At 53.3% G+C, this 23020-nt stretch overlaps 1 protein-coding gene across 1 annotated transcript in view; it reads right to left on the reverse strand.

Annotated features, from left to right (window-relative positions):
• Positions 1-20642, reverse strand: part of LOC140399401 (neural cell adhesion molecule L1-like) — a 244192-nt gene extending 223550 nt beyond the window's left edge. Inside the window, exon 1 of the mRNA XM_072488979.1 lies at positions 20519-20642. The gene's annotated coding sequence lies outside the window, so the exon portion shown is untranslated. The remainder of the gene's footprint in view (positions 1-20518) is intronic.
• Positions 20643-23020: the final 2378 nt, after the last annotated feature.

The raw sequence follows: 23020 nt of genomic DNA on the forward strand, positions 1-23020 counted from the left end.
ACTGACACACACACCCTCACACTGACACACACGCACCCTCACATTGACACACACACCCTCACACTGACACACACACCCTCACATTGACACACACACACCCTCACATTGACACACACACACCCTCACATTGACACACACACCCTCACATTGACACACACACCCTCACATTGACACACACACACCCTCACATTGACACACACACACCCTCACATTGACACACACACCCTCACACTGACACACACCCTCACACTGACACACACACACCCTCACATTGACACACACCCTCACGCTGACACACACTCACCCTCACATTGACACACACTCACCCTCACATTGACACACACACACCTTCACACTGACACACACTCACCCTCACACTGACACACACACACCCTCACACTGACACACTCACCCTCACACTGACACACACACCCTCACATTGACACACACACACCCTCACACTGACACACTCACCCTCACACTGACACACACACCCTCACACTGACACACACACACCCTCACACTGACACACACTCACATTGACACACACACCCTCACACTGACACACACTCACATTTCACACACCCTCACATTGACACCCACACACCCTCACACTGACACACACTCACCCTCACACTGACACACACAACCTCACATTGACACACACACACCCTCACACTGACACACACACCCTCACACTGACACACACCCTCACACTGACACACACTCACCCTCACACTGACACACACTCACCCTCGCACTGACACACACACCCTCACATTGATAAACACACCCTCACATTGACACACAAACCCTCACACTGACACACACACACCCTCACACTGACACACACACACCCTCACATTGACACACACACTCACATTGACACACACCCTCACATTGACACACACACACCCTCACATTGACACACACACCCTCACATTGACACACGCACACCCTCACACTGACACACACACACCCTCACACTGACACACACAACCTCACATTGACACACACACACCCTCACACTGACACACACACACCCTCACACTGACACACACACACACCCTCACATTGACACGCACACACCCTCACACTGACACACACACACCCTCACACTGACACACACACACCCTCACACTGACACACACACACCCTCACATTGACACACACCCTCACATTGACACACACACCCCCTCACATTGACACACACACCCTCACATTGACACACACACACACTCACACTGACACACACCCTCACACTGACACACACACACCCTCACATTGACACACACCCTCACACTGACACACACTCACCCTCACATTGACACACACACCCTCACATTGACACACACACCCTCACACTGACACACACACACCTTCACACTGACACACACACCCTCACATTGACACACACACACCCTCACATTGACACACACACACCCTCACACTGACACACACTCACCCTCACATTGACACACACTCACCCTCACACTGACACACACTCACCCTCACATTGACACACACACACCCTCACACTGACACACACACACACACTCACACTGACACACACACCCTCACTCTGACACACACACACACCCTCACACTGACACACACACACACCCTCACATTGACACCCACACACCCTCACATTGACACACACCCTCACACTGACACACACACCCTCACATTGACACACACACACCCTCACATTGACACACACCCTCACACTGACACACACACCCTCACACTGACACACACACCCTCACATTGACACACACACACCCTCACATTGACACACACCCTCACACTGACACACACACACCCTCACACTGACACACACACACCCTCACATTGACACACACACCCTTACACTGACACACACTCACCCTCACATTGACACACACACCCTCACACTGACACACACACACACCCTCACATTGACACACACATACCCTCACACTGACACACACACACCCTCACATTGACACACACACCCTCACACTGACACACACACACCCTCACACTGACACACACACACACCCTCACATTGACACACACACACCCTCACACTGACACACACACCCTCACACTGACACACACACACCCTCACACTGACACACACACACCCTCACACTGACACACACTCACCCTCACATTGACACACACACACCCTCACACTGACACACACTCACCCTCACATTGACACACACACCCTCACATTGACACACACACACCCTCACACTGACACACACACACCCTCACATTGACACACACACCCTCACATTGACACACACACCCTCACACTGACACACACTCACCCTCACACAGACACACACTCACCCTCACATTGACACACACACCCTCACACTGACACACACACACACCATCACATTGACACACACACCCTCACACTGACACACACACACCCTCACACTGACACACACACACACCCTCACATTGACACACACACACCCTCACACTGACACACACACCCTCACACTGACACACACACACCCTCACACTGACACACACTCACCCTCACATTGACACACACACCCTCACACTGACACACACACACACCATCACATTGACACACACACCCTCACACTGACACACACACACCATCACACTGACACACACACCCTCACATTGACACACACACCCTCACACTGACACACACACCCTCACATTGACACACACACACTCACACTGACACACACACCCTCACATTGACACACACACACCATCACACTGACACACACACACCCTCACACTGACATACACACCCTCACACTGACACACACACACCCTCACACTGACACACACGCACCCTCACATTGACACACACACCCTCACACTGACACACACACCCTCACATTGACACACACACCCTCACATTGACACACACACACCCTCACACTGACACACACACACCCTCACATTGACACACACACCCTCACATTGACACACACACACCCTCACACTGACACACACACACCCTCACATTGACACACACACCTTCACATTGACACACACACCCTCACATTGACACACACACACACCATCACATTGACACACACACCCTCACACTGACACACACACACCATCACACTGACACACACACCCTGACATTGACACACACACCCTCACACTGACACACACACCCTCACATTGACACACACACACTCACACTGACACACACACCCTCACATTGACACACACACACCATCACACTGACACACACACCCTCACACTGACATACACACCCTCACACTGACACACACACACCCTCACACTGACACACACACCCTCACACTGACACACACGCACCCTCACATTGACACACACACCCTCACACTGACACACACACCCTCACATTGACACACACACCCTCACATTGACACACACACACCCTCACACTGACATACACACACCCTCACATTGACACACACACCCTCACATTGACACACACACCCTCACACTGACACACACACACCCTCACATTGACACACACACCCTCACACTGACACACACCCTCACACTGACACACACACACCCTCACATTGACACACACCCTCACACTGACACACACTCACCCTCACATTGACACACACACCCTCACATTGACACACACACACCTTCACACTGACACACACACCCTCACATTGACACACACACACCCTCACATTGACACACACACACCCTCACATTGACACACACCCTCACACTGACACACACCCTCACACTGACACACACTCACCCTCACATTGACACACACACACCCTCACACTGACACACACTCACCCTCACATTGACACACACACACCCTCACACTGACACACACACACACTCACACTGACACACACACCCTCACTCTGACACACACACACACCCTCACACTGACACACACACACACCCTCACATTGACACCCACACACCCTCACATTGACACACACCCTCACACTGACACACACCCTCACACTGACACACACGCCCTCACATTGACACACACACACCCTCACATTGACACACACCCTCACACTGACACACACACCCTCACACTGACACACACACCCTCACATTGACACACACACACCCTCACATTGGCACACACCCTCACACTGACACACACACACCCTCACACTGACACACACACACCCTCACATTGACACACACACCCTCACACTGACACACACACACACCCTCACATTGACACACACATACCCTCACACTGACACACACACACCCTCACATTGACACACACACCCTCACACTGACACACACACACCCTCACACTGACACACACACACACCCTCACATTGACACACACACACCCTCACACTGACACACACACCCTCACACTGACACACACTCACCCTCACACTGACACACACTCACCCTCACATTGACACACACACCCTCACATTGACACACACACACCCTCACACTGACACACACTCACCCTCACACAGACACACACTCACCCTCACATTGACACACACCCTCACACTGACACACACACACACCATCACATTGACACACACACCCTCACACTGACACACACACACCCTCACACTGACACACACACACACCCTCACATTGATACACACACACCCTCACACTGACACACACACACCCTCACACTGACACACACACCCTCACACTGACACACACACCCTCACACTGACACACACACACCCTCACACTGACACACACTCACCCTCACATTGACACACACACCCTCACACTGACACACACACACCATCACACTGACACACACACCCTCACATTGACACACACAACCTCACACTGACACACACACCCTCACATTGACACACACACACTCACACTGACACACACCCTCACATTGACACACACACACTATCACACTGACACACACACCCTCACACTGACATACACACCCTCACATTGACACACACACCCTCACACTGACACACACACACACCATCACATTGACACACACACCCTCACACTGACACACACACACCATCACACTGACACACACACCCTCACATTGACACACACACCCTCACACTGACACACACACCCTCACATTGACACACACACACTCACACTGACACACACACCCTCACATTGACACACACACACCATCACACTGACACACACACCCTCACACTGACATACACACCCTCACACTGACACACACACACCCTCACACTGACACACACGCACCCTCACATTGACACACACACCCTCACACTGACACACACACCCTCACATTGACACACACACCCTCACATTGACACACACACACCCTCACACTGACACACACACACCCTCACATTGACACACACACCCTCACATTGACACACACACACACCCTCACACTGACACACACACACCCTCACATTGACACACACACCTTCACATTGACACACACACCCTCACATTGACACACACACACACCATCACATTGACACACACACCCTCACACTGACACACACACACCATCACACTGACACACACACCCTCACATTGACACACACACCCTCACACTGACACACACACCCTCACATTGACACACAAACACTCACACTGACACACACACCCTCACATTGACACACACACCATCACACTGACACACACACACCCTCACACTGACACACACACCCTCACACTGACACACACGCACCCTCACATTGACACACACACCCTCACACTGACACACACACCCTCACATTGACACACACACCCTCACATTGACACACACACACCCTCACACTGACACACACACACCCTCACATTGACACACACACCCTCACATTGACACACACACCCTCACATTGACACACACACACCCTCACACTGACACACACACACCCTCACATTGACACACACACCCTCACACTGACACACACCCTCACACTGACACACACACACCCTCACATTGACACACACCCTCACACTGACACACACTCACCCTCACATTGACACACACACCCTCACATTGACACACACACACCTTCACACTGACACACACACCCTCACATTGACACACACACACCCTCACATTGACACACACCCTCACACTGACACACACCCTCACACTGACACACACTCACCCTCACATTGACACACACACACCCTCACACTGACACACACTCACCCTCACATTGACACACACACACCCTCACACTGACACACACACACACACTCACACTGACACACACACCCTCACTCTGACACACACACACACCCTCACACTGACACACACACACACCCTCACATTGACACCCACACACCCTCATATTGACACACACACACCCTCACATTGACACACACCCTCACACTGACACACACACCCTCACACTGACACACACACCCTCACATTGACACACACACACCCTCACATTGGCACACACACACCCTCACATTGGCACACACCCTCACACTGACACACACACACCCTCACACTGACACACACACACCCTCACATTGACACACACACACCCTCACATTGACACACACACCCTCACACTGACACACACACACACCCTCACATTGACACACACATACCCTCACACTGACACACACACACCCTCACATTGACACACACACCCTCACACTGACACACACACACCCTCACACTGTCACACACACACACCCTCACACTGACACACACACCCTCACACTGACACACACTCACCCTCACACTGACACACACTCACCCTCACATTGACACACACACCCTCACATTGACACACACACACCCTCACACTGACACACACTCACCCTCACACAGACACACACTCACCCTCACATTGACACACACCCTCACACTGACACACACACACACCATCACATTGACACGCACACCCTCACACTGACACACACACACCCTCACACTGACACACACACACACCCTCACATTGATACACACACACCCTCACACTGACACACACACACCCTCACACTGACACACACACCCTCACACTGACACACACTCACCCTCACATTGACACACACACCCTCACACTGAACACACACACACCATCACATTGACACACACACCCTCACACTGACACACACACACCATCACACTGACACACACACACCATCACATTGACACACACACCCTCACACTGACACACACACCCTCACATTGACACACACACTCACACTGACACACACACCCTCACATTGACACACACACCATCACACTGACACACACACCCTCACACTGACATACACACCCTCACACTGACACACACACACCCTCACACTGACACACACACCCTCACACTGACACACACGCACCCTCACATTGACACACACACCCTCACACTGACACACACACCCTCACATTGACACACACACCCTCACATTGACACACACACACCCTCACACTGACACACACACACCCTCACATTGACACACACACCCTCACATTGACACACACACACCCTCACACTGACACACACACACCCTCACATTGACACACACACCTTCACATTGACACACACACCCTCACATTGACACACACACACACCATCACATTGACACACACACCCTCACACTGACACACACACACCATCACACTGACACACACACCCTCACATTGACACACACACCCTCACACTGACACACACACCCTCACATTGACACACACACACTCACACTGACACACACACCCTCACATTGACACACACACACCATCACACTGACACACACACCCTCACACTGACATACACACCCTCACACTGACACACACACACCCTCACACTGACACACACACCCTCACACTGACACACACGCACTCTCACATTGACACACACACCCTCACACTGACACACACACCCTCACATTGACACACACACCCTCACATTGACACACACACACCCTCACACTGACACACACACACCCTCACATTGACACACACACCCTCACATTGACACACACACACCCTCACACTGACACACACACACCCTCACATTGACACACACACCCTCACATTGACACACACACCCTCACATTGACACACACACACCCTCACACTGACACACACACCCTCACACTGACACAGACACACCCTCACATTGCCACACACCCCCTCACACTGACACACACACCCTCACATTGACACACACACCCTCACACTGACACACACACACCCTCACACTGACACACACACACCCTCACACTGACACACACTCACCCTCACATTGACACACACACCCTCACACTGACACACACACACACCATCACATTGACACACACACCCTCACACTGACACACAGACACCATCACACTGACACACACACCCTCACACTGACACACACTCACCCTCACATTGACACACACACCCTCACATTGACACACACACACCTTCACACTGACACACACACCCTCACATTGACACACACACACCCTCACATTGACACACACACACCCTCACATTGACACACACCCTCACACTGACACACACCCTCACACTGACACACACTCACCCTCACATTGACACACACACACCCTCACACTGACACACACTCACCCTCACATTGACACGCACACCCTCACACTGACACACACACACCCTCACACTGACACACACACACCCTCACACTGACACACACACCCTCCCACTGACACACACACACCCTCACACTGACACACACACACCCTCACACTGACACACACACCCTCACACTGACACACACACCCTCACACTGACACACCCTCACACTGACACACACCCTCACATTGACACACACACACCCTCACATTGACACACACACACCTTCACACTGACACACACTCACCCTCACACTGACACACACACACCCTCACACTGACACACTCACCCTCACACTGACACACACACCCTCACATTGACACACACACACCCTCACACTGACACACTCACCCTCACACTGACACACACACCCTCACACTGACACACACACACCCTCACACTGACACACACTCACATTGACACACACACCCTCACACTGACACACACTCACATTTCACACACCCTCACACTGACACACACTCACCCTCACACTGACACACACACCCTCACATTGACACACACACACCCTCACACTGACACACACACCCTCACACTGACACACACCCTCACACTGACACACACTCACCCTCACACTGACACACACTCACCCTCGCACTGACACACACACCCTCACATTGATAAACACACCCTCACATTGACACACAAACCCTCACACTGACACACACACACCCTCACACTGACACACACACACCCTCACATTGACACACACACACTCACATTGACACACACCCTCACATTGACACACACACACCCTCACATTGACACACACACCCTCACATTGACACACGCACACCCTCACACTGACACACACACACCCTCACACTGACACACACACACCCTCACATTGACACACACACACCCTCACACTGACACACACACACCCTCACATTGACACACACACCCTCACATTGACACACACACACCCTCACACTGACACACACACACACCCTCACACTGACACACACACACCCTCACATTGACACGCACACACCCTCACACTGACACACACACACCCTCACACTGACACACACACACCCTCACATTGACACACACCCTCACATTGACACACACACCCCCTCACATTGACACACACACCCTCACATTGACACACACACACACTCACACTGACACACACCCTCACACTGACACACACACACCCTCACATTGACACACACCCTCACACTGACACACACTCACCCTCACATTGACACACACACCCTCACATTGACACACACACCCTCACACTGACACACACACACCTTCACACTGACACACACACCCTCACATTGACACACACACACCCTCACATTGACACACACACACCCTCACACTGACACACACCCTCACACTGACACACACTCACCCTCACATTGACACACACTCACCCTCACACTGACACACACTCACCCTCACATTGACACACACACACCCTCACACTGACACACACACACACTCACACTTACACACACACCATCACTCTGACACACACACACACCCTCACACTGACACACACACACACCCTCACATTGACACCCACACACCCTCACATTGACACACACCCTCACACTGACACACACACCCTCACATTGACACACACACACCCTCACATTGACACACACCCTCACACTGACACACACACCCTCACACTGACACACACACCCTCACATTGACACACACACACCCTCACATTGACACACACCCTCACACTGACACACACACACCCTCACACTGACACACACACACCCTCACATTGACACACACACCCTCACACTGACACACACTCACCCTCACATTGACACACACACCCTCACACTGACACACACACACACCCTCACATTGACACACACATACCCTCACACTGACACACACACACCCTCACATTGACACACACACCCTCACACTGACACACACACACCCTCACACTGACACACACACACACCCTCACATTGACACACACACACCCTCACACTGACACACACACCCTCACACTGACACACACACACCCTCACACTGACACACACTCACCCTCACATTGACACACACACACCCTCACACTGACACACACACACACCCTCACATTGACACACACACACCCTCACACTGACACACACACACCCTCACATTGACACACACACCTTCACATTGACACACACACCCTCACATTGACACACACACACACCATCACATTGACACACACACACACCATCACATTGACACACACACCCTCACACTGACACACACACACCATCACACTGACACACACACCCTCACATTGACACACACACCCTCACACTGACACACACACCCTCACATTGACACACACACACTCACACTGACACACACACCCTCACATTGACACACACACACCATCACACTGACACACACACCCTCACACTGACATACACACCCTCACACTGACACACACACACCCTCACACTGACACACACACCCTCACACTGACACACACGCACTCTCACATTGACACACACACCCTCACACTGACACACACACCCTCACATTGACACACACACCCTCACATTGACACACACACACCCTCACACTGACACACACACACCCTCACATTGACACACACACCCTCACATTGACACACACACACCCTCACACTGACACACACACACCCTCACATTGACACACACACCCTCACATTGACACACACACCCTCACATTGACACACACACACCCTCACACTGACACACACACCCTCACACTGACACAGACACACCCTCACATTGCCACACACCCCCTCACACTGACACACACACCCTCACATTGACACACACACCCTCACACTGACACACACACACCCTCACACTGACACACACACACCCTCACACTGACACACACTCACCCTCACATTGACACACACACCCTCACACTGACACACACACACACCATCACATTGACACACACACACACCATCACATTGACACACACACCCTCACACTGACACACAGACACCATCACACTGACACACACACCCTCACACTGACACACACTCACCCTCACATTGACACACACACCCTCACATTGACACACACACACCTTCACACTGACACACACACCCTCACATTGACACACACACACCCTCACATTGACACACACACACCCTCACATTGACACACACCCTCACACTGACACACACCCTCACACTGACACACACTCACCCTCACATTGACACACACACACCCTCACACTGACACACACTCACCCTCACATTGACACGCACACCCTCACACTGACACACACACACCCTCACACTGACACACACACACCCTCACACTGACACACTCACCCTCACATTGACACACACACCCTCCCACTGACACACACACACCCTCACACTGACACACACACACCCTCACACTGACACACACACCCTCACACTGACACACACACCCTCACACTGACACACCCTCACACTGACACACACCCTCACATTGACACACACACACCCTCACATTGACACACACACACCTTCACACTGACACACACTCACCCTCACACTGACACACACACACCCTCACACTGACACACTCACCCTCACACTGACACACACACCCTCACATTGACACACACACACCCTCACACTGACACACTCACCCTCACACTGACACACACACCCTCACACTGACACACACACACCCTCACACTGACACACACTCACATTGACACACACACCCTCACACTGACACACACTCACATTTCACACACCCTCACACTGACACACACTCACCCTCACACTGACACACACACCCTCACATTGACACACACACACCCTCACACTGACACACACACCCTCACACTGACACACACCCTCACACTGACACACACTCACCCTCACACTGACACACACTCACCCTCGCACTGACACACACACCCTCACATTGATAAACACACCCTCACATTGACACACAAACCCTCACACTGACACACACACACCCTCACACTGACACACACACACCCTCACATTGACACACACACACTCACATTGACACACACCCTCACATTGACACACACACACCCTCACATTGACACACACACCCTCACATTGACACACGCACACCCTCACACTGACACACACACACCCTCACACTGACACACACACACCCTCACATTGACACACACACCCTCACATTGACACACACACACCCTCACACTGACACACACACACCCTCACATTGACACACACACCCTCACATTGACACACACACACCCTCACACTGACACACACACACCCTCACACTGACACACACACACACCCTCACACTGACACACACACACCCTCACATTGACACGCACACACCCTCACACTGACACACACACACCCTCACACTGACACACACACACCCTCACATTGACACACACCCTCACATTGACACACACACCCCCTCACATTGACACACACACCCTCACATTGACACACACACACACTCACACTGACACACACCCTCACACTGACACACACACACCCTCACATTGACACACACCCTCACACTGACACACACTCACCCTCACATTGACACACACACCCTCACATTGACACACACACCCTCACACTGACACACACACACCTTCACACTGACACACACACCCTCACATTGACACACACACACCCTCACATTGACACACACACACCCTCACACTGACACACACCCTCACACTGACACACACTCACCCTCACATTGACACACACTCACCCTCACACTGACACACACTCACCCTCACATTGACACACACACACCCTCACACTGACACACACACACACTCACACTTACACACACACCATCACTCTGACACACACACACACCCTCACACTGACACACACACACACCCTCACATTGACACCCACACACCCTCACATTGACACACACCCTCACACTGACACACACACCCTCACATTGACACACACACACCCTCACATTGACACACACCCTCACACTGACACACACACCCTCACACTGACACACACACCCTCACATTGACACACACACACCCTCACATTGACACACACCCTCACACTGACACACACACACCCTCACACTGACACACACACACCCTCACATTGACACACACACCCTCACACTGACACACACTCACCCTCACATTGACACACACACCCTCACACTGACACACACACACACCCTCACATTGACACACACATACCCTCACACTGACACACACACACCCTCACATTGACACACACACCCTCACACTGACACACACACACCCTCACACTGACACACACACACCCTCACACTGACACACACACACACCCTCACATTGACACACACACACACCCTCACACTGACACACACACCCTCACACTGACACACACACACCCTCACACTGACACACACTCACCCTCACACTGACACACACTCACCCTCACATTGACACACACACACCCTCACACTGACACACACTCACCCTCACACTGACACACACTCACCCTCACACTGACACACACTCACCCTCACATTGACACACACACCCTCACATTGACACACACACACCCTCACACTGACACACACTCACCCTCACACAGACACACACTCACCCTCACATTGACACACACACCCTCACACTGACACACACACACACCATCACATTGACACACACACCCTCACACTGACACACACACACCCTCACACTGACACACACACACACCCTCACACTGACACACACACACCCTCACACTGACACACACACACCCTCACACTGACACACACACCCTCACACTGACACACACACACCCTCACACTGACACACACACACCCTCACATTGACACACACACCCTCACACTGACACACACACACACCATCACATTGACACACACACCCTCACACTGACACACACACCATCACACTGACACACACACCCTCACATTGACACACACACCCTCACACTGACACACACACCCTCACACTGACACACACACCCTCACATTGACACACACACACTCACACTGACACACACACCCTCACATTGACACACACACACCATCACACTGACACACACACCCTCACACTGACATACACACCCTCACACTGACACACACACACCCTCACACTGACACACACACCCTCACACTGACACACACGCACCCTCACATTGACACACACACCCTCACACTGACACACACACCCTCACATTGACACACACACCCTCACATTGACACACACACACCCTCACACTGACACACACACACCCTCACATTGACACACACACACCCTCACATTGACACACACACACCCTCACATTGACACACACACCTTCACATTGACACACACACCCTCACATTGACACACACACACACCATCACATTGACACACACACCCTCACACTGACACACACACACCATCACACTGACACACACACCCTCACATTGACACACACACCCTCACACTGACACACACACCCTCACATTGACACACACACACTCACACTGACACACACACCCTCACATTGACACACACACACCATCACACTGACACACACACCCTCACACTGACATACACACCCTCACACTGACACACACACACCCTCACACTGACACACACACCCTCACACTGACACACACGCACCCTCACATTGACACACACACCCTCACACTGACACACACACCCTCACATTGACACACACACCCTCACATTGACACACACACACCCTCACACTGACACACACACACCCTCACATTGACACACACACACCCTCACATTGACACACACACACCCTCACACTGACACACACACACCCTCACATTGACACACACACCCTCACATTGACACACACACACCCTCACACTGACACACACACCCTCACACTGACACACACACACCCTCACATTGCCACACACCCCCTCACACTGACACACACCCTCACATTGACACACACACCCTCACACTGACACACACACACCCTCACACTGACACACACACACCCTCACACTGACACACACTCACCCTCACATTGACACACACACCCTCACACTGACACACACACACACCATCACATTGACACACACACCCTCACACTGACACACACACACCATCACACTGACACACACACCCTCACATTGACACACACACCCTCACACTGACACACACACCCTCACATTGACACACACACACTCACACTGACACACACACCCTCACACTGACACACACACACCCTCACACTGACACACACACCCTCACATTGACACACACACCCTCACACTGACACACACACCCTCACATTGACACACACACCCTCACATTGACACACACACACCCTCACACTGACACACACACACCCTCACATTGACTCACACACCCTCACACTGACACACACACACCCTCACACTGACACACACCCTCACATTGACACACACACCCTCACACTGACACACACACACCCTCACACTGACACACTCACCCTCAAATTGACACACTCACCCTCACATTGACACGCACACCCTCACACTGACACACACACACCCTCACACTGACACACACACACCCTCACATTGACACACATACCCTCCCACTGACACACACACACCCTCACACTGACACACACACACCCTCACACTGACACACACACACCCTCACATTGACACACACACCCTCACACTGACACACACACACACCATCACATTGACACACACACCCTCACACTGACACACACACACCATCACACTGACACACACACCCTCACATTGACACACACATCCTCACACTGACACACACCCCCTCACATTGACACACACACACTCACACTGACACACACACCCTCACATTGACACACACACACCATCACACTGACACACACACCCTCACACTGACACACACACACCCTCACACTGACACACACACCCTCACACTGACACACACGCACCCTCACATTGACACACACACCCTCACACTGACACACACACCCTCACATTGACACACACACCCTCACATTGACACACACACACCCTCACACTGACACACACACACCCTCACATTGACTCACACACCCTCACACTGACACACACACACCCTCACACTGACACACACCCTCACATTGACACACACACCCTCACACTGACACACACACACCCTCACACTGACACACACACACCCTCACACTGACACACTCACCCTCACATTGACACACACACCCTCCCACTGACACACACACACCCTCACACTGACACACACACACCCTCACACTGACACACACACCCTCACACTGACACACCCTCACACTGACACACACCCTCACATTGACACACACACACCCTCACATTGACACACACACACCTTCACACTGACACACACTCACCCTCACACTGACACACACACACCCTCACACTGACACACACACACCCTCACACTGACACACTCACCCTCACACTGACACACACACCCTCACATTGACACACACACACCCTCACACTGACACACTCACCCTCACACTGACACACACACCCTCACACTGACACACACACACCCTCACACTGACACACACTCACATTGACACACACACCCTCACACTGACACACACTCACATTTCACACACCCTCACACTGACACACACTCACCCTCACACTGACACACACACCCTCACATTGACACACACACACCCTCACACTGACACACACACCCTCACACTGACACACACCCTCACACTGACACACACTCACCCTCACACTGACACACACTCACCCTCGCACTGACACACACACCCTCACATTGATAAACACACCCTCACATTGACACACAAACCCTCACACTGACACACACACACCCTCACACTGACACACACACACCCTCACATTGACACACACACACTCACATTGACACACACCCTCACATTGACACACACACACCCTCACATTGACACACACACCCTCACATTGACACACGCACACCCTCACACTGACACACACACACCCTCACACTGACACACACACCCTCACATTGACACACACACACCCTCACACTGACACACACACCCTCACATTGACACACACACACCCTCACACTGACACACACACACCCTCACACTGACACACACACACCCTCACACTGACACACACACAGCCTCACATTGACACACACCCTCACATTGACACACACACCCCCTCACATTGACACACACACCCTCACATTGACACACACACACACTCACACTGACACACACCCTCACACTGACACACACACACCCTCACATTGACACACACCCTCACACTGACACACACTCACCCTCACATTGACAAACACACCCTCACATTGACACACACACCCTCACACTGACACACACACACCTTCACACTGACACACACACCCTCACATTGACACACACACACCCTCACATTGACACACACACACCCTCACATTGACACACACACACCCTCACACTGACACACACCCTCACACTGACACACACTCACCCTCACATTGACACACACTCACCCTCACACTGACACACACTCACCCTCACATTGACACACACACACCCTCACACTTACACACACACCATCACTCTGACACACACACACACCCTCACACTGACACACACACACACCCTCACATTGACACCCACACACCCTCACATTGACACACACCCTCACACTGACACACACACCCTCACATTGACACACACACACCCTCACATTGACACACACCCTCACACTGACACACACACCCTCACACTGACACACACACCCTCACATTGACACACACACACCCTCACATTGACACACACCCTCACACTGACACACACACACCCTCACACTGACACACTCACCCTCAAATTGACACACTCACCCTCACATTGACACACACACACTCACACTGACACACACACCCTCACACTGACACACACACACCCTCACATTGACACACACACCCTCCCACTGACACACACACACCCTCACACTGACACACACACACCCTCACACTGACACACACTCACGGAAATATCTGCTTATTAAACACGGGAGCAAGCTGATTGCCAGAGGGGGAGATGTGGAGAGAGCGGCGCCTGGGGGAGAGGGGGAGAGAGCGGCGGCTGGGGGAGATGTGGAGAGAGCGGCTCCTGGGGGAGAGGGGGAGAGAGCGGCGGCTGGGGGAGTGCTGGGGGAGAGAGCGGCTCCTGGGGGAGAGGGGGAGAGAGCGGCGGCTGGGGGAGTGCTGGGGGAGAGAGCGGCGGCTGGGGGAGAGGGGGAGAGAGCGGCGCCTGGGGGAGTGCTGGGGGAGAGAGCGGCGGCTGGGGGAGAGGGGGAGAGAGCGGCTCCTGGGGGAGAGGGGGAGAGAGCGGCGCCTGGGGGAGTGCTGGGGGAGAGAGCGGCGCCTGGGGGAGTGCTGGGGGAGAGAGCGGCTCCTGGGGGAGTGCTGGGGGAGAGAGCGGCGCCTGGGGGAGTGCTGGGGGAGAGAGCGGCTCCTGGGGGAGTGCTGGGGGAGAGAGCGGCGCCTGGGGGAGTGCTGGGGGAGAGAGCGGCTCCTGGGGGAGTGCTGGGGGAGAGAGCGGCGCCTGGGGGAGTGCTGGGGGAGAGAGCGGCTCCTGGGGGAGTGCTGGGGGAGAGAGCGGCGCCTGGGGGAGTGCTGGGGGAGAGAGCGGCTCCTGGGGGAGTGCTGGGGGAGAGAGCGGCTCCTGGGGGAGTGCTGGGGGAGAGAGCGGCGCCTGGGGGAGTGCTGGGGGAGCCGGGGTGTGGTCCCTGGTCCCAGCCGAGCTGTAGCAGCCACATTTCCCCCGATGCAGGTTGAAGCTACCTCCAAAACAAGATGTGGTTCCCACCGCCAAATATACTCACGTCATTGTGAAAAACCAGCCGGGACCTTGGGGTGGGGGGAATGTGGAATCAAAAATGGACAAGTGTATTTCTGGAAGGTAATTTGCGGAATGGCCCAGCGTGTGAGAGGCTCCTGAATATTCATTCCCAGGAGCCCAGCCTTCCCCGGTGCACAGGCTCATGTTTAGAAGGTAAATGCACAAAATGAGAAGCAATAAATACCAGGGACACATCCAGAAATAATACTCAATTTTCAATTCACCTGCAGACCATCACAAAATGGCCTTGGTAATAGTTATTCTGTAAAATACCAGCTCCGCTGCTTCCCTCGCCACTGCCTCCGCGGTTCCTGCTGCTCAGGGTGGATGAACAATTGTGAGGGAGGCTGCGGTCCCCGGGCACAAGGGAGAGGGGTGAATGGTAACAGGCGCTCACAGTGCTTCACTGCACTGATCTGAAACAGGGCTGGGCGCAGTTAGCACCCAATCTTCTGATAATAAAACACCTTGCAGGGAGAGAGGTAGGGAGGGGGAATTGAGAGCAGGAAGGTGGAATTGAGAGGAGGAAGGTGGAGGAGAGGTAGGGAGGGGGAATTGGGAGCAGGGATGTGGAGGAGAGGTAGGGAGGGGGAATTGAGAGCAGGGATGTGGAGGAGAGGTAGGGAGGGGGAATTGGGAGCAGGAAGGTGGAATTGAGAGCAGGGATGTGGAGGAGAGGTAGGGAGGGGGAATTGGGAGCAGGGATGTGGAGGAGAGGTAGGGAGGGGGGATTGGGAGCAGGGATGTGGAGGAGAGGTAGGGAGGGGGAATTGGGAGCAGGGATGTGGAGGAGAGGTAGGGAGGGGGAATTGGGAGCAGGGATGTGGAGGAGAGGTAGGGAGGGGGAATTGGGAGCAGGGATGTGGAGGAGAGGTAGGGAGGGGGAATTGGGAGCAGGGATGTGGAGGAGAGGTAGGGAGGGGGAATTGGGAGCAGGGATGTGGAGGAGAGGTAGGGAGGGGGAATTGGGAGCAGGTGAGCTCCCCTCCCCCTCACCCCCTCCCACTCCCCCTCACTCCCTCCCCCCCTCACCCCACCCCCCTCACCCTCCCCCCTCACCATCACCCCCCCCCCAGCCCCTCAACCCCCACCCCCCTCCCCCCCAGGTGAGCTGTTACCTGAGCCGCTCCCGGTGATGCTGCCTCTCTCTCTCTCGGAGCTGCGGGTTATTCCTCCTCCTGTCTCTCTGCCTCCTTCCCTCTCTCTCTCTCTCCGCTCACTGACAGCATCGGGGGCGCGCCGGAGCCCCGCCCCTCCCCGGGGGCGCGCACCGCCTCCGCCAACAACAACTGGACCCAAACCCCAGGCGCATTCCGAGATCCGTAAGTGGAGCAACTTGGGATTTGGCCACAAGATGTGAGGGTGGTTATCCGGGCCGGACAACACCCCACTGCCAAAAATGGACCATTCATCCCAGCCTTGGTCAGCCGAGCCCCAGGCACCACCTTCAACTGAATCAGGCAGAGACACACACAGGGTGGCGTTACCCAATGGAAATGAAAATTGAAAATTGCTTATTGTCACAAGTGCTTCAATGAAGTTACTGTGAAAAGCCCCTAGTCGCCACATTCCGGCGCCTGTTCGGGGAGGCTGGTACGGGAATCGAACCGTGCTGCTGGCCTGCTTTCAAAGCCAGCGATTTAGCCCAGTGCTAAACCAGCCCCCAATGGAGGGCCTCACCCTCCACCTCATCATCCGACATCGATTCCAGTTCCCCCTCCCACTGGACCACGGGCAATCGCAGATGTGCCCCCAGAACAAGACATGGTGGACATTCTGCTGCCCACCTGGCTACAGCTCCTTACCCCACGGAGCAGCCTCGAGGTTGGGATCAAACCTCACCCTCCACCGGACCGTCATAAACAACTCGTAAATGTTTCATTTCTAACACCTTAACGTGGACGTGCAAATCAACGGATAATTCGGAACAAATAATTATTCAGCTAAAAGACAACCCATAAACGGTTCTTATTTTGGTCATCAAATAATTGCAAGATAGCACTTTATTCCAACGCCTTGGTACGTTGCATTAACACTTACCCACCAACCCAACTCAGGCTTTTAAATTAAAGGTATCTCTGGGAGTTTTCTGTCTAATGTCTTGACAGAAAATGCTTTGTGCAGCCCCCCGCCCCCCGGGATTACATCGCACTCAAGCTTCCCATAACTCACTCACACCGACTTCATCGCGCTAATGTTATTGGGTCAGGTCACAGAGCAGCACTTAAGTCGCTCTCTCCCAGGTCATTACAGTTGCACGTTTTACACCCTGTGCTTGTTTTCACTGATAACCACTCGGTGAATCCACTCGCCCTTTGTTAGTTGGAGCTAGTTCCCAACAATCGCTGTTAAAACACCTGCCCAACACAGTGAGTCACAAATGAGAATTCGTATTGGCTGATCCGGACTTAACACTCCCGAAATTATAGGATCGGGAGGAGGCCATTCGGCCCATCGTGAATGCCCGAACCGTCGGAAAGATCACCCTAATCTAGGCCCCCGCCCCCCGTCCTACTCCTGTAACCCCACCTAACCCGCACCTCTTTAGAGGCTAAGGCGGCAATTTATCACGGCCAATCCACCTAACCCGCACATCTTTGGACTGTGGGAGGAAACCGGAGCTCCCGGAGGAAACCCACGCAGACACGGGGAGGACGTGCAGACTCCGCACAGACAGTGACCCAGCGGGGAATCGAACCTGGGACCCTGGAGCTGTGAGGGTCAGTGCTAACCACTGTGCGACCGTCGTGCTATTCAAACAAGTCTTCAGTTTACAGCCACATCTCTGTCTGTGGTGGAATCTACCAACCATGTTTCATTCTCGCACCTGGAACACTGGGAGCAGTTCCGAGTCCCCTTGCCGAAGGAAAGATACACTGACATTGGAGGCCGTCCAGAGGAGGTTCACTCGGTCGATCCCGGGTGGGGAGGGAGTTTCTCATGAGGAGAGGTTGAGGGGCCTGTCCTCATTGGAGTTTAGAAGAATGAGAGGCAGCCTTATTGAGACATTCGGATTCTCAGGGGGGGTTTAACAGGGTCGATGCTGAGAGGCTGTTCCCTCTTGTGGGAGAGTCTGGGACGCGAGGGCAGAATCTCAGAGTCAAGGGGTCGCCCATTTGAGGCAGAGATGAGGAGGAATTTCTTCCCTCGGAGGGGAGTGAATCTGTGGAATTCTTTACCGCAGAGAGGCTGTAGAGGGGCTGGGCCGTTAAGTATGTTCAAGGCCAAGAGAGAGACGGTGTAAATCCGTGAGAGAGTCGAGGGTTACGGGGATGAGGCGGGAATGTGGAGTTGAGGATTATCACATCAGATCAGTCAGGATCTCATTGAATGGCGGAGCAGACTCGATGGGCCGAATGGCTTATGGATTTATGGACTCCCGCACCCTGATCTCTGCTCACTTGAATGAATGAAATGAAATTTGCTGATTGTCAAATGAAGTTACTGTGAAAAGCCCCTAGTCGCCACATTCCGGCGCCTGTTCAGGGAGGCTGGTATGGGAATTGAACCCACGCTGCTGGCTTTCGTCTGTTTTACAAGCCAGCTATTTAACCCACTGTGCAAAACCAGCCGGGACCTTTCTGGACATTTTCTTTCTCCCCACCTGAGAGAAGTAGCAC

This window comes from Scyliorhinus torazame, chromosome 22, assembly GCF_047496885.1.
Source record: "Scyliorhinus torazame isolate Kashiwa2021f chromosome 22, sScyTor2.1, whole genome shotgun sequence".
Lineage (NCBI taxonomy): Eukaryota > Metazoa > Chordata > Chondrichthyes > Carcharhiniformes > Scyliorhinidae > Scyliorhinus > Scyliorhinus torazame.